Consider the following 15,122-nt stretch of genomic DNA (forward strand, 5'->3'; position numbering starts at 1 on the left):
AGAAAGAAGAAACAAACTGAGAGTTACAGAAGGGAGAGGGTTGGGGGGATGGGTAATTGGGTGCTGGGTATTAAGGAGGTCACGTGTTGTGATGAGCATGGGGTGTTATATGCAACTAATGAATCGATGAACACTACATCAAAAACTTATGATAAACTATATAATTAAAAAAAAAAAAAGAAGAGAAACTAGATTATATTCTCTTTCCTCCAGGCTGGAACACCCTAGACCATGTTACAAACTGTGTCCTAGAAACTGTTTATTTCACAAATGTCACCTAAATAAAATTTGTATCTTTTAGTCTAGGAAATGAGATGTTGGATTTAACAGATTTATGATGAGATATCTCACAGCTAAAGATTGAACTATAAATTCCAGTAGCTAAAAAAAAAATAGCCTGTAAATAATGTTTTGATTTACATTTTAGTGTCTGTGAACAAAGTCAAGGTTAATTTGAAATTTTACTTCAACACCTATAAGATTTTTCCAGTCAAGCCCATAAAGTTTCATTGATACTTTCACTCAATTTTTAATAACTATTTTGTGCCAGGCACTGGTGCTAGCAGAGCAAGCAACAAGTCATCATTCATTCATTCATTCATTCATTCATTCATTCATTCAGATAGAGATATGTCAATGAAAAAAAAAACTTAGATAAAATTCCAACCCTCAACATGCTTACATTCTAGTCGAAGGGTGGGGAGAGGAGTTAAATAAAAGATAAACATATATGTAAGTATATTATGCATTTATTAGAAGGTGAAAATATAATTTTAGAAAAATACAGCAAGATGATCAGATGTCAAGATTGACATTTTAAACAGGATGATCATAGAAGGCCTCATTGGGAAGGTGACATATGAGTAAAGATGTGAAGGAGAAGAGGGGGTGAACCATATGCATATCCCCATGGGCTGGAGGGAATAGTCTGTGCAAAGACCCTGAGATACGACAGATTGTGTTTAGCATGCGTGAGGCCCAGAAAGAGGGCCACTGTAAACAGAGATGAGTGAATAAGAAGAAGGGTTGTAGAGGAAATGAGGATAGAGAAGTAAGAGGGAAGATCAGGTAGGGACCCACTGGAGGGATTTTTGGCTTTTATGCTGAAGGAGACTGGCAGCCAGTGGAAGGTTTTGAGTCAGTCAAAGTATGACAGGAGCTGATTTAAAGTCACCAAAAGCATTCCTACATAAGATTTGGTATCCCGTATATGTACTCCTAATTAACTGACTTCCAACATTCTATTTCTGCTATCCAATCCTGATATCCTTCCTTTCTCCTCCAGGATAATTCTCCTTCTGAATACCCTTTCAGTATTTCACATTCAGTATTCCCCCACCTTTTATACAAGTCTGTCATAATTTGTATCTCCTTTTCAAAAGAGCTAGTTTATCATTTTCTCTGCCTATCCTTTTTGTTTTTCTTTCTACTTTCAAATTATTTTGTTACTATAATACAACTAATATGAATAATATTACCTCCTTGTCACAATTCTCCATATTAAACTATATTCAACATGACATTTTTCCATTCATTTCCAAATGGAGTGACATTCTCTGGAATGAGTATCTTTTAACAACTGTGGATAGCATTGGCCCAAGTCTATGTTCCATTGGTATAAGTGCAAGCATACTCACCATTTCCTAATGTATTTTTAACTGCTGTGTCACATCCTCTGAGATTCTGTGTTGCCTCTTCTGAATTTAAAATTTTCTACCATTTAGCTCTCTAAGTGGCTAACAGAAAATATTTGTTTTTTATTTTTGTTTTTTTTCCATTTTTCTTCCATGTATCTGAAAACAGAATAAGATTATGACCAGAATTATTTTAAAGAGCCTGTAATATTGGGTAGAAACAGAAACAACATTCATTTGAATGCTTTATGACTCATTAGGGCCCTCTAATTAGGATTTTAAATTGTTTATTCAATGGGCAGAGATGGTAACAGAGAGATTTCACGTTATATTTTGCAGGAATATCCATTCTATCCTGGTAGCTATTCAGGGCCAGTACTCCAACTTCAGTAGACAAAGAAGAGATCTTCTTTAAAGGGACCAGAATTGCAACTACATTCTGGAAATTTCTAAGCAGATCTAGGTTGCACTTTGTTTTAGTTTCAGATCTCCTGGAAGATTCTAAGAAGTCAGGTTCAAGTAATTTATTTGACAAGTACAGGCAATAATGAAAGCAAAGTGGGGAGGTGACACAAGAAATGGAAGGCAAGCAATAAATGATGTGTGTGTGTGTGTGTGTGTACGTCAACTTCCAGATTTATTAGTCAAGAACTATTCTATAAGTATTAACTCAGTGCTTCCTGCATGCTACTTTTCACAATTGAGGTAAAGGAGTTGGAGAGGACAAGTCCCTGGGCTTATCTGGAAGTTGGAAGTCAGGCAGAGCAAACTGAGACATTTGAATGATACTGGTTGGGCACTGGTAACAACTGCTACATATCTAAATCCACCTTCCCTTGGGGGTACATATATAACTCACAGATTGCCTGCTGCACAATTCCATGGAGCACAATTCACATAGATGACAATGTGAGTGGTGCCCCATCACTGGAATCATGCAGCTTGGCCCTACATATCTGTAGCCCAGTTCAATCGATAAAACTAGTTGTTTTGGTTCATATCACATGTTAAACTATCAACTTCTCTCATAGATGGGGTCCCATAATTAGTTATCATAGCAGTCTACAGACAAGGCCTAACCTTAGCCACCATGGTTCAATTACAGAAATTTCTGAATAACTTCCATGGAGTATTAGGCCCACTGACCCACATGAAATGGAATCTTCAGACTTTTTGACCTTCGTCTCTTTGGTATTATTACTTTTCACTAACTGGTCTTATCACCCAGACATACACAGTCCATGATAATTACTATGATGTTCCTGGAACCAAGCAAAGACTGATGGGTTATAACAAGCAAGATGAAAAGCTAAGGATAGTTCTCAGTATAATGTACTATGTATCTTGGGCCACACTCCCATCTCTACTAATATGCAGAGAAACACACGCATATACACACCACTGTTCAACAAATTCATGGAGCACCAATGATACCACATGTTTGATGTTTGGTATATTCACACAAACAAGGCCAGTGATGGGTATTAAGGAGGGCACGTATTGCATGGTGCACTGGGTGTTATACACAAGTAATGAATCATGGAACATACATCAAAATCTAGGGATGTACTACTGTATGGTGACTAACATAACATAATAAAAATTTATTATAAAAAAATAAATAAAATTTAAAAAAAGACACATTCTCAGCCCACATTAAGCTCCTGTTATATAGAAAATACAGACATGAAAACAGACGATCATAGTACAACATGTTGGTAAATCCTTATTGAAACAACATTCTTTAAGGTGGGCTGCTAATCTACTTTTGCAAGCTCCCTGTAACAGTATTTAACTGTAATAGTCAAGTTGAATTCATGTAGTCTAGGCACCCATGTTTAACAAAATCTTTAACTTGGGACTGTATGAAAACAATAGGAAATTTTGAAAATGTTTGAACCTATTTATTGACATGGGAACTGTATTATTTTCCATACTTGAACTTAAATTAAGGTATTAAAAATAAGCCAAATACTATTCGGTACGGTTCTGATATCAGTGTTTGGTTATTCCTCATCTAGGAAATGGCCAGAAGAGTGGTCAGCATAGTTATGTCTGTTCTGATTTCAACTCGATTCTTCTAGGTTTGCTGATATTCTGTATCTCCCATAATGTTTGCTTTTTGTCCCATACAATCTACCTTGGGATTGTGTCATGTTGAGAGCTTACCTGAAGTCTGTTTGAAGTAGTCTTCATCTTTTGGTTGCTTTTGAGTTTTTGGTTCCCTGTAATGTTCTCTGCAAAATGCCTGTTCCTGTTGCTTGGCTGTTTCACTAAGCTGACTACTTCTCTATGTTCTCCCTGATGACCACATTCCCCGCCATAGTGAGGGATGGCTACATTCAGCTCTAACTGCCCTAAAGATTTCCTTCCTTTCACAGTGCCTAGACTCTTCCAATGTAGAACTACACAGCAGCTTACTACTCCCTAGGCTCAATGTTCTGAAGTCATGTGATAGTAAAGCCAGGAACTAGTATTTCTGGTAGATATTAAATAGTCCAAGTGTGTACTGACTCTAAGAGATAAGCACTGAGTATGACAGAAGAGTCTTACTTTGATCTGTGTTTGAGGATAGCAGAGACAGCTCCATAGGATTTTAAGGTAGACTGGTGAATTCTCCAAATGTTATAGTTTCTTGGGTTAGCCATAACATTGGTTCTCTGGACTTCCTTTCATGGAGTAAGAAAGATCCCATTGTGCGATTTTTTTTCCCCAAAACAACTTCATAGGTAGATCTTGTAATACTATACAAATATTCCATGAGTTTTGATGAACTTGTTAAAATCTTTATAAAGTATACTCATCACCATAAATTGATCAATTATTGCCAATACTCCTCTGAATGCCCTGCTCATTGCTGAATAATTCATCCAGTGATATAATCATAGAAGATAAATATGGAGCAGATCACTAGAATTGAATCTTCAAAAGATGTATCTTAGAATTTTCCTTTTATTCCTTCACATGCTAAGCATTTAAAACTGGAATTAAAGTCATGCTTAAGAAGAGGGTTAAAAGAACAACTAGGGGAGAGAGAACCAATATTTATTGAGCACCTACTATGAGTTAGGTATAGCTCTTTATAAACACCTAATTTGATCTTCACAAAATTCTTGTACATTATACAATTTATTTTATGGTTGAGGAAACTTGAAAAATACTAGTGATATTCTTAGGATTTGAATCCATGTCCTTCAGACTATTGAGGTCACGCTTTTACATTTATACTTCCTCTATATAAGATAAATGAAGTTGGAAGTTGTGTTTAATTAACTCTTAATCTTCATGTCAAAACCACCTCTATTTAAAATATTTCAATTCATTCACTTAACAGCCAACACTTGGAACATCTGCTTTGCGTAAAGTGTTATATTAAACCTATCTCTATACTGCTCATTCTCTATCATCTTGTCCTGAGCAAAGAACTATTCTTGCTAAAATTCTCAGATGCTAAAGATGACACTATTACAGATTTGAATTGACTTAATTTTTTGAACTTCAGAAGGATCTTTATTGGTTGATCTCCGTGAGGTAGATTTGAGGTGCAGGAAGGAAGGTTGAATGTCATTGCTTTGTAAATTTTAATCCTTTGACTTGAAACCACCAAGATACCAAACTTGGCTGGCTCATTCCAATGAACGAGACATCAAACTGTGCTCCATCCCTGTGCAAACTTTGCACAAAACAAACAGTACTTTATAGGTTAAAGAATGGCCCTAACAGTGGACTGGCATCCCAGAAAGCAGCTGTGCTGGTCCCAGATGAAGACATGACATAGATCTAAATAGAGAGACCTATAAGCCAATAAGAAAGATGCTGAGACTGTCTCATAATGCCAGAAGAAAAAAAAATCTAATGTTCCCCTGGTTTTGTCTACAATGAAATCAAACACTGGATTTCTGGAAACATCTTGGTGACTATGTGGAGCTTTGCGCAGTTTCTTCTCAATATTTGGTAACATTTAGACACAGCCTAAGGTTTCTAGACTCTAGCCATTCCCTACTGTTAAAAACATTTTTTTCTCCTCCCCCCCATAAAAAATGGTCTCATTGTTCTTTATTTAGTCTAATAGAAGGATCCATGTACCAGCATTGCCTTAGCTTTGCTTGGCTTCAATTATACAAACTAACCACAGTCAGTTGGATGGCAACTGCCGTAGCAGAGTGCCTCCCCTCTCCAAATTCATGAGTGGAGTTTTTCCACCCACAATGTCAGGTACAGGATATGAACTGAGGATCAAAATTCTCTAGTGCAAATGGGGGAAAATTCCAATAAAATAATACTGCTTCTAAGATTAAGGTATACTGACCTACTCTCCCTATACATAATAATAATAAAAACTATCAGGTTTTTAATTGATTAATAACTATGATCCTGGCACTATACTAACTTCCTTACATATATTATTTCATTTAACACTTTACCTTATAAGGTGGGCAATACAGAATTTCTCTATAATTTATCCAATTTTTAAATACTCAATGATGTTTCTCTCTCACTTTTTTTCATAATCACAGTTTGTTTTAATTCAGTTGAGCTGTTGGTCCTCTCCTGTTTGCGGTCCCTGAGGGCTGTCAACTCCCTGCTGCCATGCAATACCAATTACATATTTTCAGACCGCTAATCTCTCTCCACCCCACCAGCTTTCCTGCTCCTGACCACAGAGTGACAACATCAGCTGCACCATGCCATGGAAAACAGGACTCAACATTTCAGGAGAACCAGCTCAGCTAAGAGAGCTTCCTGAGTTGTGAAAAGCCTCTTAACACTTCAATATTGCATTAACCTCAGCCTTCACCTGCTTTTCTTTGGGTCACAAGGATCATTAGCCATGTGAACATCTTCCATCCAACCACAAACAGAAACAGGATGATTGTTTTTGGCTCACAAGGACTTTCTCAGCCTGACAACAAGGTGGTACAGCTCAGGGGTCAATGGAGCAGAGTGGGAACCCTATTTTCATGATGGCCAGAAAACCAAGATACTGTGTGACCCTGAGCAAGTGTTTAACCTTTGGCCCTGCCCTAAGCCCAGTTGGAGGTGCCTTTTACAAACAATTGGATAACTCCTAGACAAATGTAAAAGAAAATACTTCCAGGGGCACCTGGGTGGCACAGCGGTTAAGCGTCTGCCTTCGGCTCAGGGCGTGATCCCGTGATCCCGGCGTTACGGGATCGAGCCCCACATCAGGCTCTTCCGCTATGAGCCTGCTTCCTCCTCTCCCACTCCCCCTGCTTGTGTTCCCTCTCTCACTGGCTGTCTCTATCTCTGTTGAATAAATAAAATCTTTAAAAAAAAAAAAAGAAAGAAAATACTTCCAAAAGTGAGAACAGCCATCATCTGCTTCTGTTAATAATTCAGGTTATCTATTTTGCAACTATATTCAACTGAGGCTTCTATAGAACCCTTTGAGGTCCCGGGGTTCTTTCCTGACTCAAAAAACACACCTCTGACAAGATTAATGAAGTGTTTTATCTTATTATTCCAAATGTACACTCACTTTAAAAACATTGTATCACTAAGCATAGGTATGATACTCTCCCAAATTCTCCAGTGTTCCTGTTTATTATTAATGAAAACCATTGGTTTTGAAGTTTAAAATAGAGCTTAAAGGTTTGTGAGTCAATTACATTTTGAGTATTTTTATTTTTTCATTTTTCTCTCCCTTTCCTTTAACCTTTTAAAATGCATTTACTCCTCAAGTATTATTTTCTCCTATTTTCCTGGATCTTAATGCTAGAGTGAACACAGGACGAGAGCTTCCTGGTAACATTTCATAAACTATTGGATTTATCCACGTTTCATGTATTTCTGTATCTAGACCTTCCACAAAAGTATAGAACAGTTGTACTTTACTTTTTGTTGGCTATTAACTATTTTCAAGGATTCTTAATCTGTTTCTGGAAAATGAACCAGTTTTATTAAAAGTCTTGTGAGGTGTTGAGAAAGTAAGTAAAGGGAATCAAGCTTAAAGTATCAAAATAAATCCTATGATCTTTATTTGTTTTTAAGATGGGGAAGTGATATCATAGGGTGCATTAAGACTCAGCCACAACCACACAGCACTGCAACATGTAGAAAGACTCAGAATCAAAATCCTATTAATGATCTAGAGCTCTCATGTATTGTGCTACACAATGCCTGTTACTGGATTAAAATTAATTAAGATACTCCTTTTTTCCTGAAGACCTTTCAGCATAAACCATTCCATAAGCAGATAGTGTTTCTGACCCCAGTAAATGTTGAACACGGTACCAGAATGACTATAGTTGTTCACCATTTGTTCATGGAGGAACTTCAACTGGAATGAAACTAAGGTATATTTTGTCACAGGGCAAAGAAAGGACTTTTGATAACAGATCAAGTAATTTATCCAAATTCAGAGTTAACATCTTATTTATACTTCCAGTGTCAGCAATTTTCTGAGTGCAAGATGAATATGAGAAAGGAAGATGGGGCTGCTCACTTCTTCTGGAGAATGCTTCATTCTTTCATTTTGGAGATAACTGGCACTTCCAGCTGATAACAGAAAAGCATACAAGTGGGTGTATTTTCCTCTGCTTTTGAAAAACCTTATATGGAATTTTATTAAAATTAGAAAAATAAAACTAATATATTATTGCTTCAAAGAGTCTGCCCGGAGTCACAAGGAATTTCCTCTTACTACCAAGAATTAGAAGATGGATGATTTCCTTCTACCCTTTCCTATGGCCAATGCAAATGTCACCAGCCAAAATTTCTTTCAGCCCAGAAAAGAAGATGAAAGCTTTGGGGCTCAGTAGATTTTTAAAATAACTAAAAAGACCAATGATGATTACTTTTTACAGTAATGTGTTTGGCAAGATAATATGTGTGCATCCTCCTTACAGCCACTCCTCAAGCAGAATATCAACCTTTTGTAGCCTCAGCCTCTAGAGATTTTGGCAAGGTGGGAAGCCGAAAGGAAATGATACTTTGAGGTTTAGGAAGTCTAAGAAGGAAGGAGAGGTGATGCATTTGATAAGCTGAAACAGCCTGAAAAGGGAATAAGACCTGTGAACCCTCTAAGCAATATCCACATATGCTCTGTGACAGCAACCTCAGAAGGTGGCAAGACTTTAGAAGGGAATGGTTGCATAATGTGTCTAAGGAGCCAGGATTGTAGGCACGAAGATTCCCAGGTCATAAAAAATATTCTCTGTACCTAAGTACAATACATAAACAACAGAGTTCCAGACCTGGCAATGTAAACTGCATTAATGTTGTAATAGCAGTTTAACTATGGCAGACTATTGACTGATATCCAAATATGCTTTCACAGTGCTTTAACACCAAGTAAAATTACAAAGTTTTGGAGGGTAAGGAAAGCCAGCCATAAGGACCAAGAAAGAAGTCTGGATTCTCAGGATAGATATAAAAACATTTTTAATGTGGTATTTTTGTATAAATGCGTTTATTGATTTTACTTTGATGAGAGGCAAATTTTCTTTTTTTTTTTTCTTCAATAATTTGTTAGAATCAGGATCCAACAAGGCTCATGGTAGATTTTTTTAAAACTGACACAAAGTTTCTTGATATATCAGGTATCAACATAATAAAATACCAGATACCAAAATATGTATTCCTGCAAGTTAGAAAACCTGGTTTCTTTTTTTTTTAATTTTTTTAAATTATATTATGTTAGTCACATACAGTACATCCCTGGTTTCTGATGTAAAGTTCGATGATTCATTAGTTGCGTATAACACCCAGTGCACCATGCAATACGTGCCCTCCTTACTACCCATCACCAGCCTATCCCATTCCCCCGCCCCCCTCCCCTCTGAAGCCCTCAGTTTGTTTCTCAGAGTCCATAGTCTCTCATGCTTCATTCCCCCTTCTGATTACCCCCCTTTCTTTATCCCTTTCTTCCCCTACCGATCTTCCTAGATCTTATGTTCCATAGATGAGAGAAATCATATGATAATTGTCTTTCTCTGCTTGACTTATTTCACTTAGCATTCTCTCCTCCAGTGCCGTCCATGTTGCAGCAAATGTTGAGAAATCGTTCTTTCTGATAGCTGAGTAATATTCCATTGTATATATGGACCACAGCTTCTTAATCCAGTCATCTGTTGAAGGGCATCTTGGTTCCTTCCACGATTTAGCTATTGTGGACAATGCTGCTATGAACATTGGGGTGCATATGGCCCTTTTCTTCATTACGTCTGTATCTTTGGGGTAAATACCCAGTAGTGCAATGGCTAGGTCATAGGGTAGCTCAATTTTTAACTTTTTAAGGGACCTCCACACTGTTTTCCAGAGTGGCTGTACCAACTTGCATTCCCACCAACAACGTAGGAGGGATCCCCTTTCTCCACATCCTCTCCAGCAATTGTTGTTTCTTGCCTTGTCAATTTTTGCCATTCTAACTGGCGTAAGGTGGTATCTTAGTGTGGTTTTGATTTGAATTTCCCTGATGGCTAATGATTTCTATTCTTGCTTCTGTCTTGAGTATGTCCTTTGACCTTGAATAAGTGATTAAAATGTGCTCAGCTTCAGGTTCCTCATTTAAGATGGGAATAAATGTGGCCATCAGGCTTACCTCATAAAGTTAATAGACACAGAATTACCAAGAGTTGTAGTAGTACCAATGGTAGGAGTTGATGCTATTGTTTGTTTTGCTATGATATATTTTGAAAATGGAATGGTTGCTCTAATAAGATCTGCCAATGACTACTGCTAAAACAGCATTTGGCAGATATAATTGCTCCAGCTGGTAAACGTAAAGGTTGCAGATAATGTAAATATGCTTTTATGTATTTGTACATGCTTTGATAAATTATCAAACAATAACTACATACCAGCTTAGATATTATATTTCTAAAAGCAGGACAATTATAAAGAGCTCCTTTAAAAGGCATTTATTAAATTAATAAAATGACTGAGAAGGTGTCCTGGTTTAGTTTTGGTCATGTGAGTAATATTCAAATATGGGTAGACTGTCTTTTAAATGATATCCCAATAACCAAATGTTGGTGGCAAACTGATTTGAAATAGAGCATGGTGTCTTAACCAAGCAATATTTTTGCTTTAAGTCAGGGAAACAAGAGATGCAGAACCAGGAAATGTGGAAGGAGCATGGAAAATATTTAATCAACAGTTATCCCTCTACAGGAAAATCACTAGTGTCCATAAAATGAAGCAGATGACAGTGCTGCTTTGCTTCTTAGTATCATGGGAGGAGGTACTCAACATGCAATTTCTTTCCATTTAAAGAGGGGGATATACATATGCTGAAATCTGGTGGGGGGATTAGGAGGAGGCAAAGGAGGGGTATATTCTGTACTGTTCATTCCAAAGATGAACGACATATAGGAATGCTACTTTTAGAAATTACGTATATAAAGGGGAGATGAATGAAACTATTAAAAATGTATTTATGGGATATGAATCTTCCCAGACTACAACTTGGTATTTTCTTTATCATAACTGGATTATTATAGAAATGACAAAATTCAGTAAGTGGTTCCTTTCCAGGTTAAGTACTGTGGAACCAATAAATCAGCTACCACTTACCAATAATCTACAAATCTGGTTTAAATGTAACAGGGAGGAACTTCCATGATCTTTGAAGTTCTTATTTCTTATTAGCTAAAGAGTGACTCATAAAAAATTACTCAGTATTCAACATTCTAATTAAAATCCACAGGTAATTTTTCTTCCTTGCTTACTTGTTATGACAAATGAAAGGCTCCTTTTGTAAAACTACATATTTTTGAGAAACATATGAGCCACAGCACCTTAGTGTTTACATATTATATATTTCCTCCCCTCTCAAGATTCATATCTTGGCTTTAACACCCTTCATCTAGGACAATGACTGTTGAGGCTGAACTAAGAGATCTCAGAGAACAGAGATGAGGGGCAAAAATTAGGAGAAAGTTAAATAGACAGAGGTCTTTTCCTACACTATCTTTGTTTAACCTTGATAAAGTCACTCTATTAGAAGAGTTGCCTTTTTTAAGTTGAAATATAAAGATACAAGGTTAACTTATCTATGAAAATCCCACTTCTTGATTTTCTGCTCAAAGTGAGGATGAAAGGAAGCATGAATGTAAAATAAATACACTTAAGTACAGCACTGATAAAAAGACAGACAGGAGAAAAAGATGTTTCAATGAGACGTACAGGGTGTTCAGCTTCAGGGTCAACTTGTATTTCCTCTAAGTCAACAACATAAGGGTAAAATGGAGCCACAGAATAGTGACAGATCAGGGTTTTTCTGTCGGGGTACCTAATCACAGTGGAGAACACCAGCCCCTGCTAAAATCTCCCCAACTAATTCAGCAAGACCCCAAATCATGTTTTTATTTGTTTTCTTGTCCATCCTGTGGTCTCTTTTTTCCTTTTCTCCTGATTCAGCAGCTTCCATTGTCCCTTCTAAGAGTCAAATCCTCTATTTGTTTCCTTTTTTTGTGGTATTCATTTGTTATTTTTGTCACCAACCTCCAATTCCCCATCTTCTTGCAATGGCAACCAAATTTTTACTTTGTGAGAATTCCTTCTTATCCCTTGTCAGTCCTTTTACTTAGGTTGGATTGTGCCAACCCTGATATATATTAGCTAAAAAATATATATATAGCCTATTGCCCTGGTTACATGACCCATTCAGAAAATGGACATGTAACCCATTCAAGGTGAATGAGTCATGAAGAGATGTTTGCTCTATCTTCCATGGCAGCAATCATCAGAGACTGTGTCTCAGCCCCTGGATAGTTCAGTGTATGTGCAGTCTGACTGCTTCTGTCGCTCCTGCTAGGTCTGACCCTACTCTGCCACCTACTAACTGTGTGGTCTTGGACAAGTTGCTTAACCTCTATGTGCCTCTTTTTCCTTACCACAGAGGGTTGTTATAAGAATTAAATCAGAAAAAAAAAAGAATTAAATCAGTTAATGTGTATAAAGTACTTAAAATAGTTGCAGGCATGCCATAAGCACTACATAAGTGCTTAAACAAATTATTCCTTTCATTACTCAGATTTCAAACCTTCAATTGTCTTTGCCTATTCCTCTTTTTCTATATCTGCCATACACTGAAAATCTTCTCTTCTACAACACTATCCTTTTTTCCTTTGTTAAAAATTTAAATTCAGGGGTGCCTGGGTGGCACAGTCGTTAAGTGTCTGCCTTTGGCTCAGGGCGTGATCCCAGCATTCTGGGATTGAGCCCCACATCAGGCTTCTCCGCTAGGAGCCTGCTTCTTCCTCTCCCACTCCCCCTGCTTGTGTTCCCTCTCTTGCTGGCTGTCTTTCTCTGTCAAATAAATAAATAAAATCTTTAAAAAAATTTAAATTCAATTAGCCAACTTATAGTACATCATTAGTTTCAGAGGTAGTGTTCAATGTGAGACAGAAATCCATCAAAATTCTAGAGGAGAACACAGGCAGCAAACCTCTTCAACCTCAACCGCAGCAACTTCTTGCTAGCCACATCTCCAAAGACAAGGGAAACAAAAGCAAAAATGAACTATTGGGACTTCCATCAAGATAAAAAGCTTTTTCACAGCAAAGTAAACAGTCAACAAAACTACAAGGCAACCTACGAAATGGGAGAAGATATTTGCAAATGACTTATCAGATAAAGGGCTAGTATCCAAGATCCATAAAGAACTCAACACCCAAAAAACAAAGAATCCAGTCAAGAAATGGGCAGAAGACATGAACAGACATTTCTCCAAAGAAGACATACAAATGGCTAACAGACACAGGAAAAAATTCTCCACATCACTTGGTATCAGGGAAATCAAAATCAAAATCACAATGAGATACCACCTCACACCAGTCAGAATGGCTAAAATTAACAAGACAAGAAACAACAAATGTTGGCAAGGATGTGCAGAAAGGCAAACCCTCTTACAATGTTGGTGGCAATGCAAGCTGGTACAACCATTCTGGAAAACAGTATGGAGGTTCCTCAAGAAGTTAAAAGAGGGCTACTCTACGACCCAGCAATTTTACTACTGCAATTTACCCCAAAGATACAAATGTAGTGATCTGAAGGGGCACCTGCACCCCAATGTTCATAGCAGCAATGTCCACAATAGCCAAACTATGGAAAGAGTCCAGACATCCACTGACAGATGAATGCATAAAGAAGAAGTGATAGATATAGATATAGATATAGATATAGATATAGATATAGATATAATATTACTCAGCCATCAAAAAGGATGAATACTTACCATTTACATCACTGTGGATGGAACTGGAGGGACTTAGGCTGAGCGAAATTAAGGAGGGGATCCTCTTTTTTTCCAATTTGTTATGCTCCACAAGCTAGGTACTTATTTTTATATCTGTGGACTCTTGTTTACCTCATGCATACTTTTTAATGAACACCTATGGGATTTCCTGTTCTAGCATCCCTTCTTTAGGAACTGGCTGGCCTTCCCACTCTTTCCAAATGGTTCCATAGGAGCTGCCTCCTTAATACAGCATGAGTCATTCCCACTAGCCCCAGCCACAGTTTAGTGATCAGCAAGTGGGCAACACAGTCCCTTGTCTAAGTAGCCAAGTTTTCTGCCATGTAGAAAAAGTTAATTAACTTTTTTCCTTTGACATTCTTGGAAACTTAGAAATATGGTAATGTGCTAAGCCATATATCCAGAGTCATTGTGATAGGAAGTATCTAGTCACCTATATATACCTCCCCCTGAGGACCAACTTATGCTTCCTTTCTGCAAAATGGCTTAATTTCATCACACCCACTGTTTTTAAACTGTAGGTACTCATTACCTTGGGATTGGTCCCTAGGGCTGAAGAATTAACTGCAGTGTATTAACAAATTAGATTCCACCTCAGGAACCTGGATCTTTCAGTGTTTAATCAGTCCATTTAGCCTCTTGAGATTTGTTTGAGAACACTCTAGAACAGTCTATGGTTCTTTCAAGAACAATCTGAAGTGTGTCTTATTTTCTCCATTTTACAGATGTGGAAATGGATGCTCAGTTAAATGACTAACCCAGGTCAGGAAACTGGTTATACTGGTAAGAGGAGAGATATAAAGTCAAATAGGGAATAAATAAATGAGAGAGAGGAGCAACAGCAAGAAGCCTCTGTGGCCCTAGGGTGGGAGAGAAGGGGAGGGGTCATCTCCCTCGAGCCCACAATCTGAGGGTCATCCAATGAAAGCTGGAAGCACAGAAAGCTTACGTGTCCTGCCAGGAGTCTGTATCACAGAGGGTAGACCTGTCTGGTGGCAGCTAGAGTAAGTGCGGGAGAGATGTTGCTCCACCCAAGCCTAACAAGAAAGGGAGAACTACTCTAGCTTCCTCCTTCCTTCTGTCCCCCAACCTACCTAAAGCTAGTTGACAAAGAAGTCTGGGAAATGTAGTTTTCTGTTATATAAAACAGAAGAAGAAAAAGTCAGGAAAATAATCTGAGAGCAAATGGGGAAAGAACCAGCACACACTCCCCTTTATAAAAGATTGAACCCAGCCTGAGCTTTGTATTCCTTGCAGGGGGGTAA

General features: G+C 37.7%; 1 protein-coding gene across 9 annotated transcripts in view; it reads right to left on the bottom strand.

The window, feature by feature from the left end:
* The window catches only part of EMC2 (ER membrane protein complex subunit 2), a 540,022-nt gene that overhangs the window by 320,955 nt on the left and 203,945 nt on the right, over positions 1 to 15,122 (bottom strand). For 8 of the 9 annotated variants that reach the window (XR_015725757.1, XR_015725759.1, XR_015725753.1 and 5 more), the window contains one exon: positions 1,638 to 1,793. The exons of the other annotated variant lie outside the window; for it this stretch is intronic. The gene's annotated coding sequence lies outside the window, so the exon portion shown is untranslated. The remainder of the gene's footprint in view (positions 1 to 1,637; positions 1,794 to 15,122) is intronic. 9 annotated transcript variants of the gene reach the window in all.

The sequence above is a fragment of the Ursus americanus genome, chromosome 9 (assembly GCF_024610735.1).
Source record: "Ursus americanus isolate L20-20 chromosome 9, mUrsAme1.1.p, whole genome shotgun sequence".
In the NCBI taxonomy this organism is placed as follows: domain Eukaryota; kingdom Metazoa; phylum Chordata; class Mammalia; order Carnivora; family Ursidae; genus Ursus; species Ursus americanus.